This window comes from Syzygium oleosum, unplaced genomic scaffold (genome assembly GCF_021117445.2).
Source record: "Syzygium oleosum isolate NSW1041296 unplaced genomic scaffold, Sole_v2.1 Sole_v2.05, whole genome shotgun sequence".
Classification (NCBI taxonomy): Eukaryota; Viridiplantae; Streptophyta; class Magnoliopsida; order Myrtales; family Myrtaceae; genus Syzygium; species Syzygium oleosum.
Window position 1 is genome coordinate 1,063,352 of NW_026607489.1, and position 11,334 is coordinate 1,074,685.

Genomic DNA, 11,334 nt, shown 5'->3' on the forward strand with positions numbered 1-11,334 from the left:
GTTCGTCTTGCTGCTGCCAGGTTATTGGCTTTCCACCCTGCCCCAGAATTTGTACCCCTGACTCTGTGATTAATTTACTTAGTCATTCTTATCTCATTTTGAAGTAGAATTTCACTGTAGGAAAGATTGGTACTCTTTTGCAAACGTCTAGTTTAACACGTATCTGATTCTGTACAACTCCAAGCCATGTTAGACTGTTGTGATATTCTACGTCTGGATAATGATGTTGCTTATGGTCCGGTTTGACCCGTTGCAGCATAAATGCATCTGTTACTGGAAGTAAAGAGGCAACAAAGAGCAAAATGGTGGTTGTGATGAAAAAGAGAAGATGTACTTACAACTCAATCAATTTGCAATGGTGGTTTCATATATTTTAGTTTCTTTCACATGCTTAAAAGGAATGTCTCAGATTTTTGTTCTGCTGTCCGCGGAATATTCCGATTATGATAGTCATGAAAGCAATGGGAATATTAAGCGATCAATAGGTTGTACAGATGATTGGCAGAAATCCTAGATACAGTGCCCTACTTCTTCCATCATTTGAGGTATGTGTCTGGTCAAGGAAAATTTTTTATGCTTCTCAGGATCAATCATCTTTCATCTGACAATTCTGTATGCATTAAATGAATCTTTTAGTGAAAGATTTTCTCTTATGCTTGTGATTAGGCGCTTGTAACATCTTATCATGTTTTATGATCTTCCAGACTATCCTGACGTGTTTAATTGCCAATGATAATCATCTTCCCGGAAAATGGAATTATGGAAACCTCTGTAGTCCAGGATGAATTTAGTGAATTCATCATGGAAGCGGATCAGCTTAATCCAGTTTACTTGTCAGTACCTTATGTGAGAATGAGCTGTAAAATATATTTATGATTGTAATTAGCTAGAATCAAGGATTATAGTTAGCTAGTTTAGAGGATATATTTTTTAAGATTCTTTCTTTTCTTTGTATATATATACGCTTCTAGGTCATTGTAAACTTAAGAAGAAGAAATACAGAAAAGTGAGGAACGTGGTTTTCTTCCTCGAAATATCATTGTATTAACATGGTATCAGAGCCAAGGGTTTGCTCTTTGTGAGTATTGTACGTGAATCCTCGATTACGGCGTTCTCTATTGCGCCGTTCGGCGTGCGTCCTACTCGATCTTCTTCATCTTTGTCACGATTTTTTTTGGATCCATGGAGGATCAGAACCCTACCGGAGCGGTGATTCCCCATCAGAACCAAGGGGGGAATTCGACCACGGAAGCCTTTTTGGAGAATCTGACTGCCAGATTAACTCAGATTCTCACTCAGAACCAGACGCACCCTCCTCCTCCATCACCAACACCGCAGAATGATTCGGCTTCATCTCAAATTGCAATTAAACTGGATGGAGCCAACTATGGATTATGGTCTCAGGTTGTCGAGATGGACATCACTGGTAAAGACAAACTGGGATATATCAATGGAGACCTTCCTCAGCCACTGCCTACAGATCCTGGCTTTCGGAGGTGGAAAACAGAAGACTCGACTGTGAAAGGATGGCTTATCAACTCCATGGATTCGGCGTTGATTGGCAATTTCATTCGCTTCCCAACAGCGAAATCTGTCTGGGATGCAATTGCAACGACTTTCTTTGACAGAACGGATGCCTCTCAGGTTTATGACTTGAAGAGGCGTGTTGCTCGGATGCGACAAGGAGGAGGACCAATTGAGGCGTACTACAACAACCTTCAAGGCTTGTGGAGAGAAATCGACTTTCGCCGTCCGAACCCAATGCGGTATCCTGAAGATATTGAAAGATACAATATGGCTATACAGGAAGATCGGGTATACATATTTCTTGATGGGTTGGACGACCGTCTTGACAAGGTTAGAGCAGATGTTTTGCAGATGCAGCCGTTTCCTACTGTTGAAGAAGCCTACGCGCGTGTCCGTCGAGAAGACATGAGACAAACTGTAATGCTGACCAACAGCGACACGGTCCATGATTCGGCAGCCATGGTATCTCGGGGGAATAGGACGAATGTCAAAACAAATCAAGAACCGCTGTTGCAAATAGCGAAGCCAGGAGTTACGCAGGAAGGGGGAAAGCCTAGCTCGGCACTACGCCAGAAAATTTCTCCTGGGGGGAGGTTGCTCGAATTGTGGTAATTCTAAGCATACCAGGGAGACGTGCTTTAAGCTTCATGGGTATCCAGATTGGTGGAAAGAGTTGAAAGCTCGAAAGCAAGCAGAAGGAAAAAGGAAAGCTTCTTTAGCGACTGCTGAGCCTCAACTGTCACTGATACCTCACGTTGATCCTCAGAATTTGATGTCAGGAGGTAATCATGGAAGTGCTTTGGTTAGTTCTAATCAGATTGATCGCAATCACTGGGTTATTGATTCGGGAGCTACTGATCACATGACATTTACTCCTGATGACTTTGTTCATACTTCAAAACCAAGACGTGACAGTATCTCAAATGCTAATGGATACACCTATCCGGTGACTGGGGCTGGAGTTGTTGCGATTTCTCCTGCTTTTTCTCTTCCTAACACCTTGCTTGTCCCTTCATTATCGACCAAATTGATTTCGGTAGGACAAGTTACTGAAGATTTGAATTGTGCTGTTATAATGTATCCCCACTTTTGTTTGTTTCAGGATATTCTCACGAAGGAGATAATTGGGCGTGGTACTAAGAGAGAGGGGCTGTATTATATGGATGACTTCAGTTTCGGGAGTGCAAATCATGCTAGCAGTACATCCATCAGTAGAGAAAAAGAAATTTGGCTTTGGCATCGACGGTTGGGACATCCGTCATTTGGTTATTTGAAGCGATTATTTCCTGAATTGTTTTTGAATTTGAAGGATTTAAATTTGCAATGTCAGACTTGTATATTGGCTAAGAGTCATAGAGTTCCTTTTCCTATAAGTTTGAATAAAAGTGAAGCTCCTTTCTCTTTGATACGTTCAGATGTTTGGGGTCCATCTCCTATTACTGCTGTTTCGGGTTGTAGGTGGTTTGTGATATTTGTTGACGACTGTACTAGAATGACATGGCTTTTCTTGATGAAAAGTAAGAATGAGGTAGCCAAGATATTTAGAAATTTTCATACTATGTTACAGACCCAATTTAGTGGACAGATCAAAGTTCTAAGAAGTGATAATGGTGGGGAGTACATGAATGAATACCTTAAGGAGTATTTTCAACAACATGGCATGATTCATGAGTCATCTTGCTCTCAAACACCTCAGCAGAATGGTGTGGCAGAGAGAAAGAATAGACATATCCTTGAGACAGCTCGAGCTCTGTTGATTGAAAGTCATGTGCCTCAGAGATTTTGGGACAATAGTGTGACTACAGCTGTCCATCTCCTCAATCGGATGCCGTCTAAAGTCTTAAACTTTCAAACACCACTACAGACTTTGTCCACATATGTGCCTTTACCTTCAGTCCTGACCATCCCTCCTCGGGTGTTTGGGTGTGTTGCATTTGTTCATACCCCAAAGAATCAGCGAACGAAACTTGATCCTTGTGCACTACGATGTCTGTTCTTGGGGTATGGTACACACCAGAAGGGATATCGTTGCTATGACCCTTCTACCCGGCGAACCTATGTGACTATGGATGTCTCGTTTGTGGAAGCTGAATCTTTTTATCCGAGTTCCTATTCTTCCTCTCAGGGGGAGATACAGATAGAAAGGGCGAATTGGTGGGAGTTTCCTGGTAGTATATTATCTGGAGGGGTGGAGAAAGTATCGTCTAAAGGGGCGGAAGAGCATGGTAGTATATTATCTGGAGGGGTGGAGAAAGCATCGTCTGAGGGGACGGAAGAGGCATCGTCTGGGGGTGTGGAGAAGACATCGTCTGAGGCGGTGGTATCGTCTGAGGAAGTAGAAGAGGTATCATATGAGGGTGGCCAACTTCTACAGGAGCAAAATCATGAAGAACAGCTTCCCTCTTCTCCAGTACCCGACTCAACTGCTGAGAATATTCCTGAGGTAACCTCTCCTACTCCTTCTTGTATCTTTGATGAGCTTAATACTTATGTGGGATATAAATTACCTGCTAGACACAATCGAGGTAAGCCTCCAAATAGATATTCGCCGGATGCTGAAGAGAAGAGATGTACATATCCTATTGCAAATTATGTGTCAACCAAAAGGTTGTCAGGCCCAGTAAAGGCATTTATATCGAACGTGTCCGCAGTTCGTATTCCAGAAGGGGTACAGGATGCTCTGAAAGATCCCAAGTGGGTTCAAGCAATGGAGGAGGAGATGGCTGCATTGAAAAAAAATGAGACCTGGAAGCTAGTAGATTTACCCAAGGGAAAGAAGACAGTGGGATGTAAGTGGGTCTTTTCTGTGAAGTACAAAGCAGATGGATCGATTGAGAGGTACAAGGCAAGACTAGTAGCAAAGGGGTATATGCAAGCTTACGGAATTGACTATCAAGAGACATTTTCTCTGGTTGCTAAACTTAATACTGTTCGGGTCTTGTTGTCTCTTGCTGCTAATTTAGACTGGCCACTACACCAGTATGATGTCAAGAATGCATTTCTTCACGGTAATCTCGAAGAAGAGATTTATATGGATGTTCCGCCAGGTTATTCTTCATCCTCACAGCCTGAGGCGGTGTGTAAGTTAGAGAGATCATTGTATGGTCTGAAGCAGTCTCCACGAGCATGGTTTGGCCGGTTCACTTTGGCGATGAAGAGGTATGGATATTCCCAAAGTGACTCAGATCACACATTGTTTCTAAAACGACATCAAGGGAAGGTTACAATGTTGATTATCTATGTTGATGATATGATTATCACTGGAGATGATTTGATAGAAATATCTAAGCTTCAAGAGAAACTTTCTGAGGAGTTTGAGATGAAAAATCTTGGGGGGTTGAAATACTTCCTAGGGATTGAAGTAGCGAGGTCGACAGGGGGAATATTTCTCTCACAAAGAAAGTATGTGCTAGATTTATTGGCAGAGGTGGGAATGTTGGACTGCAAACCTGCAGACACACCAATTGTTCAGAACCATAGACTTGGGGAGTATCCAGATCAAGTGCCAACAAATAAAGAAAGATATCAAAGGTTAGTTGGCAAACTAATTTATCTGTCGCATACTCGTCCTGATATTGCATATGCGGTGAGTATTGTTAGCCAGTTTATGCATGCCCCAAGTGAAGATCATATGAATGCAGTGTTGCGTATACTTCGCTACTTGAAGTCTTCTCCAGGACGCGGTTTGAGGTTCTTAAAAAGGGGTCATCTTGAAATCGAAGGATTTACTGACGCGGACTGAGCCGGGAGTGTTCATGATCGAAGATCAACTTCAGGATACTTCACTTTTGTGGGAGGAAACTTAGTTACTTGGAGAAGCAAGAAACAGAAAGTAGTAGCATTATCAAGTGCAGAGGCTGAATTTAGAGGGATGGCCAAAGGGGTGTGTGAGCTCCTATGGCTTAAGAAGTTAATGTCAGAGATTGGGTTCGCTCCTAAAGCCGAGATGAAGTTGTTCAGTGATAACAAAGCAGCAATTGATATCTCTCATAATCCAGTTCAACATGACCGTACCAAACATGTTGAAGTGGACCGTCATTTTATCAAGCAAAACTTGGACGCCAAAGTGATTCGATTTCCATTTGTACGATCTGAAGATCAGTTGGCAGATATTCTGACGAAGGCTGTATCAAGCAGGATCTTCTACAGCTCACTTGACAAGTTGGGCATTCACGACATTTATGCACCAACTTGAGGGGGAGTGTGAGAATGAGCTGTAAAATATATTTATGATTGTAATTAGCTAGAATCAAGGATTATAGTTAGCTAGTTTAGAGGATATATTTTTTAAGATTCTTTCTTTTCTTTGTATATATATACGCTTCTAGGTCATTGTAAACTTAAGAAGAAGAAATACAGAAAAGTGAGGAACGTGGTTTTCTTCCTCGAAATATCATTGTGTTAACACCTTATAGGAAGGATATGAAATCATATCTGGCTACATGTTTCTGATTTTGTGTATTTTCTCTACGTTTTGGCTTTTCTGTCTCACCAGTTGCCTTAATTTCAGGAATGCGCAAGCCTCGGTATATTTACGCAACAACAAGCTCTTGAGTTCCTCGAGGGAAAGGTTTGAAAAGCTTTGCAACTTCAAGCTCATGACTTCTCCGTTGTGTTTCTGTTCTGCAAGAGTGTAACAAGTTCCTTAAACTTGTAATATGGCCCCTATCAACTCTACACCTTAAACAGAAAAGAGGGACCACTCCATTATCAAATACACCATGCCAATTGTTTGTTTATGCACTGTAGGACCTATTATTTTTGTCCAAGAATCAGCAACTCAGATTGCCAGTGCGTTTGAGCCTTAGCCAGATTTTAGACACGGGATAGAAGGTTCAACACGGCATCTATAGAAAATATCTTAAATCAACATGATCAAGGCACCACTTGTTTAGGATCTATTACCCACTATGCCCTGTGGGCATCTGTTGATAATCTTCTCTACTCTTTCTTGTGCTCAGGCTCATTAGTACTCTAATAGAAATATAAATATCTGGAATATCTTCTCAATCCTTTCTTGCACGATAGTTTTAGTAATTGCAAGTTGTTGGTAACTAATCAATGGTCTTTTATTCCAGCAAGGTACAGTAACTATGTTAGATGACATTGAAAAAGTTAGATACAGCTAATTTCTATTGACTCTTGTATTTTAAGTAAGTGGGAGATTTAGTTGCTTCTTTAACAGTGTGTATATCTGGCTCGTTTCATGGTGATGGCATAGTGTTTCTGCTCATCTTCTCACACATTGATTTCTGCTGCAGTTTAAGAAGTTGCCATATGCAAATACTTCAACTGGAGAGGCTGTGCCAAGCTGAAGGACACGCTATTACAAATTATCGAGTTTGCCCTAGTGTCGAGTACTTACCAGCACTTCCCGAGTGGCTCTTACTTTGTTTGTATGACTTGTTCAGGAAGGCAGAGCTATGTCTATACTTCAAGATGTATTTCTTGCCAACGTGCGGGTAATCTTCGCTTTAATGTCTTTCTCTTAAACATCATTAGCATAAGCCGGCTCTTATTTATTTATGTAATATGTATATATGGATCTTTGCTTTAATGTCTTTCTCTTAAACATCATTAGCATAAGCCGACTCTTATTTATTAATGTAATATGTATATATGTATCTTTGTGTTTGATATGCATAAGGTGATCAAGCAAAACTTCCGCCCAAAATGTATTGGCAAAAGGACACTAGAAGTGCCATAAGTTGTGTACGGAGATCACTTTGGTGCCATAACTTTTTTTCGGATCACTTTGGTGCCAACTTTTTTGAAAAACGTTCACTTTAGTGCCAATGCTGACATGGCCGCCGGAAATCTGACGTGGCTCTTTTTTTTATTAATTTTCGATGCTGACATGGCTCACCGGAAATCTGACGTGGCTTGCCGGAAATCTGACGTGGCTCTTTTTTTGGCCGGAATTTTGGCCGGAACCACTAAAGTGATCTCTTTTCCTCCGACTTGACACCAAAGTGATCCAAAAAAAAGTTATGGCACCAAAGTGATTTCCGTACACAACTTATGGCAGTTATAGTGTCCTTTTGCCAAAATGTATTGCTGTAATGTTACGACGAATGATGGAAGCAATTTTGAACAAGGATGCGATTGATGATAAGGTGGATGAGTCCCAACCCCATCGTGAAGAACTTCTTTCATTTGTGGCAATATTTTGATGTGTGAACAGGAGTAAATTACATTGAGATGAAGTGTTACTTGATTCGTCCTGTATAACCATGCATTGTTTAGGATGGCCGAGAACAAATTTTGGGAGTTCAGGAAAACTCTTCTGCTGCTAGATTGCTTCTCAAAATTTCTTTCCTCCAATAGAAGTTTGACTACATTTTCCCCAACTCTTCAGAGATGGTAACATATCAACTGCGGGATTGGCTGGCTGGCGTTAATTGACTTCTTTTGAAGTAAATAATTAGTGATATGATCATTTAGCATTAAATTAGGCAACTAGGGTTTTGTGGTGTCTCTCAATGCTCTATAAATAGAGCTCTTATCTAGTGTTTCTTTAAGTCTGTCGAGTAAAGACGTCGCCCCTTGAGTAATCTCTCTCCGTCTTTCTCGTGATTCTAAAGTACTTACAACTTCCCTGCGGGTATGATAATATGGTACATAATATATTTAGGTGGAAGAGGAGGATAGTATAGGAGATTCATTATCTTTTGCAACAGATCTCACGGATGTTTTTCTTGAATATGGCAAATCTCATGTTCATAAATGATATCTCCATGGAGCAATAACAGGCTATTAACAAGTGAAACTCGGCAATCCAATTGGCTGATCTGCAATATGGTTGGAAAAGTCTTAACCAGTTTCAGACAGTATGGTATTTATTTTTAAGGAAAAATGATACAAATAGTCTATAAACTTTAACTTAATGTGCAATGTGGTTCATAAACTTTTAATTTATTCAATATAGTCCCCGAATTTTGGCCCAATGTGCAATGTAATCCCTGAACTTTTAATTTATTCAATATAATCCCTAGACTTTTGATACATGTTCAATTTAATTCCTAAATTATATGAAAAAGTTTAATGTTGTTCCTGATTTTGAATAAATGGAAGGACTACATTGAGCATGTCCATATAGTTCGAGGATTACATTGAATATGTACCAAAAGTTTATGGACCACATTGAATAAATTAAAAGTTCAGGGGCCACATTAAACATTAGGCTAAAGTTCATGGACTATAATGAACAAATTAAAAGTTTAAAGACCACATTGCATGTTGGGCTAAAGTTCAGGAATCATTTGTATCGTATCCTTATGTTTAACAGTTGAAGGTTGTCCTAGCAAAAGATTTTAGGGAAAATATCACCAAAAACCCCAGACTATGCCACTTGTGACAAATTTACACTGAACTTTTTTTTGCAACACGAAAAACCCCAAACTATACTACTTGTGACACATTTACCCCACAATATTTTTCCCAAGGGCATTTTCATCTTTTCCTTTTTATGTTTTTTTTTTCCTTTTTTTTTTCTTTCTTTTCTCTTCCCTCCGCCGGCCATGGTGGAGGGAAGCCGGCGAGGGCGACCCTCGCCCAACTCAGGCGACCCTCGCCTGAGTCGGGCGAGGGTCGCCCTCGCTAGATCCGACGACGGTAGCCCTCGCCAGATCCGGCGACGGCAGCCCTCGCCAGATTCGGCGACGGCAGCCCTCACCGGCTTCCCTCCGCCATGCCCGGCAGAGGGAAAAGAGAAGAAAGAAAAAAAAAAAGGAAAAAAATAGAAAAAGGAAAAAGACGAAAATGCCCTTGGGCAAAAGTATTGTGGGGTAAATGTGTCACAAATGGCATAGTTTGACGTTTTTCGCGTGGAATTACGAATTGATAACCTTAAAGTTTCCGGGACTTCTTTGTGTCCATAGATACATCATCCTTCCCATTTTGCAGAACCAATACACGCATATGAGACCTGGACCGCTTTGGAAATCATCTCGATTTGGTAATTGGATAAAATCCTTCGATCCGAGGGACTTCTTGTACGCTTGTAATGGCAACCTTTTCAAGGATATAATTAGTATCCGCCAACTCGGACAAGTATGTATTTCACTCATCAAGCTTTGACGAGTTCTTATCATGCGCTTGTATGTTATCAAGTTTTTTTGTCCTATGATAGGAGTGTTGTAGAGACTCGGCTACTTGGAGGCTCATGTATTACTCCCTAAATACTATGAAACGATTAAGTCTAGGTCGTGGCATATGCAGGTAATTCCGACTTGGAGCGGTCCATGTATGTGGTTGGTGGGATTTGATTAAGCAACCTCCAGTTCCTTACGTGAGAATCCCCTGATGCCCGCTCTCACTACACCTAACCCTAGAAGATTTTATGAAGCCTTTTGTTTAGTTAGTTTGCACTCACGTATATTACGCGTGATGGTTGAGCTTTTGGGCCTTTTATTTGCAACGGTGTGCCTCTGAGAAGGGAGAACAAATGATACTTTTTTTTGTTTCCTCCTTGATTGTCGATAAAGAGCATAGACAATCCACTATAATAGCTACGGAAAAGGTGAATGCTGTTATGAAATTCCTCCTTCACGTAGTCTATTGACAAAGAATTCAATAAGCGCGTAGCGCATGCATGAGTTCAACATTCTTAAGCCCTCTGTATGGATGCATTCGCCGTGGCACTTCCCTGTAGCGTTGAGCTTGGTAACACAATGATGCAAAGTTTTGCTTTGATAATGCCCAAAGCTCATCTCCAGCTTTGGATTTTGGCATTTTCTAATTGTTACTTTAAAGGTTTTAATGGGATTTTTTTTTTCTTTCAATCTTGCCTTTATTAGTAGATAATAGTCCTGTTTTACCCCAGAGACAGAGAAGAGGGAAAGAGGGTCATGCGCGTGATGGGACGGCAGCCGTGGACGAGAGGAGGTCAGGATGGTGGCGCACTCGTTGGTGGGATGTGGGGGTGGTGGTATCGAATTTTGGGGGTTGGGGTTTGGAAGACAAGGTGAGTCGAAACTGGTGGGGCTCGTGATATCAAAGTTGATTTTTAAAGCGTAGTGTATACTTATTACCGAATAATTTTTGCATGCAAAAAATCTTTAGAGTCAAAGTCCCTTATTTAGAAATCATTCTTCCAAAATTCTTCCAAATGCACTCTGATATTGGATAAAGTGAATTGAAGAGATATGAAGTCGCCATAACGACACCTAGCAGTGAATTTTAAAAAGAAAAAGAAAGACTTTACAAGAGCACAACTTTCTTTAGTTGGTGTTCGTAGAGGCACAACAAGGAGCATCTATTCGATATTTGCACCTCCCACGTTTGAATTTCCTTTCCCTCATCCTCCATTTCGTGAAAAATCATTTGCAATGTTCGAGTGTCTCAAAAGCAACGGGAGTTTCAGAATTTCAAAATAAGTCAATGCGCGCGAGCTGTGGAATCTAAATTAAGTAAAAAAATAAAAATCAATCCCGACAGGTCCTCAATGTTTTCGGTTTAATACCGAAACTCTTCCCTTTTTTGGGCCACGCCTTATCGTCTTGTCCCTCTGTTTACACCAAAATCGGCATGGATGTCAAGTCGGTTTAATGTCAAAATCCGACGGACAATGGAGCTCAGTCATCTGCCGAAGTACGTTTGGATAAAATTCGGGAATGTAGTAAGCGTGAATGGCACCATGTTCCGAATTCTGTGATTGGAGAGAATCGGTAATTTTACCGAAACATGAAAAGTTTACATTTCGGGAAATGCTGAAGCTACCGAAAATCGGCAAGATCACAACCCAGCCACGTGAATCGTGACAACAGGAAGTTATGAGCAAAAAGCGGAGATAGTGAGCACGAGCAG

The 11,334-nt window shown here is 40.9% G+C and overlaps 1 long non-coding RNA gene across 1 annotated transcript; it reads left to right on the top strand.

Annotated features, from left to right (window-relative positions):
* The first annotated feature begins 334 nt into the window (after positions 1–334).
* On the top strand, positions 335–7,092 carry LOC130138311 (uncharacterized). Its single transcript, XR_008816712.1, has 3 exons — positions 335–545; positions 6,038–6,097; positions 6,789–7,092. It is a non-coding gene; the product is annotated as an uncharacterized LOC130138311 (long non-coding RNA).
* The last annotated feature ends 4,242 nt before the right edge of the window (positions 7,093–11,334 follow it).